Below are 1,853 nucleotides of genomic sequence, written 5' to 3'. Positions count from 1 at the left end.
TGAATTTTGACCCCCTAAAATCCTCCAAAACCAAAGGCAGCTGCCTGATTCTACTTTAAACCACAATCAAACCCTCAAGATCATCAAATATGATAAAAGAAAAATATCCTGTGCAAAGGTCAGCAACCTCAAAGGTTGAAGGTGAATAAGCTCATAAAGATGAGGAAAAATCAGTGCAAGAACACTGAAACTCAAGATGTCAGCATGCCTTCTTTCCTCCAGATGATTACATCAACTGTTCAGCCTGTTCAAGTTTTCAGAACTGGCCAGAGGCTGACATGTCTGCAATGATACAAGTAGAATTCAGAATGTGGGTAGAAACAAAGTTCACTAAGTGAAAGAAGTATGTCATCATCCAATGCAAGGAGGCCAAAAATCATTGTAAAACATCGCAGGAGCTAACAGGCAATATATCCAGTATAAACAACATTACTGGTGCTCACTTTGGCAGCACATATATTAAAATTGGAATGATTCAGAGAAGATTAGCATGGCCCCTGCTCAAGGAGGACCTAAAAATTCATGAAGCATTCCATATTTGTAGAAAGAATCAATATCTTGAAAATGGCCATACTACCCAAAGTAATTTATAGATTCAATGCTGTCCCCGGCAAGCTACCAATGATCTTATTCACAGAACTGGAGGAACCCACCTTAAACTTCATATGGAAGCAAAAGAGAGTGTGGATATCCAAGACAATGCTAAGCACAAAGAACAAAGCCAGAGGCATCATGCTACCCGATTTCAAACTATAATACAAAGCTACAGGAATCAAAACAGCATGGTACTGGTACTAAAACAGAGAAATAGAGTAATGGAACAGAACAGAGGTCCTGGTGGCAATGCCACACATATACAACCATCTCACCTTTGATAAACCTGACAAAGACAAGCAATGGGAAAAGGATTTCTTGTTTAATAATTGTTGTTGGGAAAACAGGCTACCAGTGTCCAGAAAGCAGAAACTGGACCTCTTCCTGATACCTTACAGTAGAATTACCTCCAGATGGATTAAAGATCTAGACATAAGACCTAATGCCATAAAAAAATCTAGAAAAAAAATAGGCAAAGCCATTCAGGACATAGGTGTAGGCAAGTACTTCATGACTAAAACACCAAAAGCATTGGCAACAAAAAGGAAAATAGACAAATGGGACCTTATTAAACTCCAGAGCTTATGTACAGCAAAAGAAACCATCGTTAGAGTGAGCCAGCAACCAGCAGAATGAGAAACAATTTTTGCAATCTACCCATCTGACAAATGGCTGATATCCATAATCTACAAAGAAATAAAACAGATTTACAAGGAAAAAAACAAGCAAACCCGTTCAAAAGTGGACAAAGGATATGAACAGACACTTTTGAAAAGAAGATATATATGAGGCCAATAAACATGTGAAAAAATACTCATCATCACTGGTTATTAGAGAAATCAAAACCACATTGAGATATCACCTCATGCCAGTTAGAATGGTGACCATTAAAAAATCTGGAGACAACAGATACCAGAGAGCATGTGGAGAAATAGGAACACTTTTACACTGTTGCTAGGAGTACAAACTAGTTGAACCATTGTGGAAGGCAGTGTGGCACTTGCTCAAGGGCCTGGAAATTGTAATTCCATTTGACCCACCAATCCCATTACTGGGTATATACCCAAAGGATTATAAATCATTCTATTATAAAGAAACATGCACACGTATGTTCACAGTGGCACTGTTTACAATGGCAAAGACCTGAAAATAACCCAAATGTCCAGAGACGATAGACTGGACAAGGAAAATGTGACACACATACACCATGGACTATTATGCAGCCACAAAAAACGATGAGTTTATGTCCTTTGTAGGGA

General features: G+C 38.4%; 1 non-coding gene across 1 annotated transcript; it reads left to right on the top strand.

Annotated features, from left to right (window-relative positions):
* The first annotated feature begins 435 nt into the window (after positions 1-435).
* Positions 436-542, top strand: LOC141582109 (U6 spliceosomal RNA). The gene has a single exon (XR_012514940.1). It is a non-coding gene; the product is annotated as a U6 spliceosomal RNA (small nuclear RNA).
* The last annotated feature ends 1,311 nt before the right edge of the window (positions 543-1,853 follow it).

The sequence above is a fragment of the Saimiri boliviensis genome, chromosome 18 (genome assembly GCF_048565385.1).
Source record: "Saimiri boliviensis isolate mSaiBol1 chromosome 18, mSaiBol1.pri, whole genome shotgun sequence".
NCBI classification, from domain to species: domain Eukaryota; kingdom Metazoa; phylum Chordata; class Mammalia; order Primates; family Cebidae; genus Saimiri; species Saimiri boliviensis.
This window is presented reverse-complemented; position numbering and strand designations above follow the sequence as displayed.